Source organism: Octodon degus, unplaced genomic scaffold (genome assembly GCF_000260255.1).
Source record: "Octodon degus isolate 3935 unplaced genomic scaffold, OctDeg1.0 scaffold00024, whole genome shotgun sequence".
Taxonomy (NCBI): Eukaryota; Metazoa; Chordata; class Mammalia; order Rodentia; family Octodontidae; genus Octodon; species Octodon degus.
Genome location: NW_004524600.1, coordinates 19421660 through 19422347, shown reverse-complemented (window position 1 = coordinate 19422347; position 688 = coordinate 19421660).

Genomic DNA, 688 nt, shown 5'->3' with positions numbered 1-688 from the left:
TTTTTTAAAAACAACAGAAAAGGGCTACAGTTCTTAGCAGGAGAGAGAGCAAGAAGTTGTCAGGAAAGCTGCAGGTTACTTTGAGACAGTCATCTCAAATGCATTAGAGGAACTGTAAATGCCTTGCACAGAAGGAATGATGATCCATAGTCAGAAATGTTACGGCAACTTAAACAAGAAACCCTTCTGGTTCAGGACTGTCATAGTCACAGTTTGCAAAAACTGCAGCTATTGATTGTAGTGTGAATTAGTTATAAATTCCTGAGGTCTTTTATCTGTTGTAGCTTTGTCTTTTTCTTTCTTTTCATTACATCAGGAATATTGCTCTGTAAATTAGGTAGTGGTATCAGGAATAAAAAAATTAAGGAATTTTTAACTTTAAAATAAATAAATAAATAATGAAAATTTATTTATTTGTCTATCTATCTATTTATTTATTTGGTACAGGGTCTTGCTGTGCAGCTTTGACTTGTACTGATCTTTCTGTTTCAGCCTCCCCAGGGCTGGGATTATAGGGATGCGCTACCATGCTTGGTTTTGATGGCCAGCTCAGCACACCTGGGGTTGGGGCTGGCACAATATGTGATGCCAGGGGTCAAAACCAGACCCTTGTGCTTGCCAGGCAGGCACTTAGACCGCTGAGCTATGTCCTCAGTCTTAGGTCCCACCTCTCTAAAGCAAGTCAGCT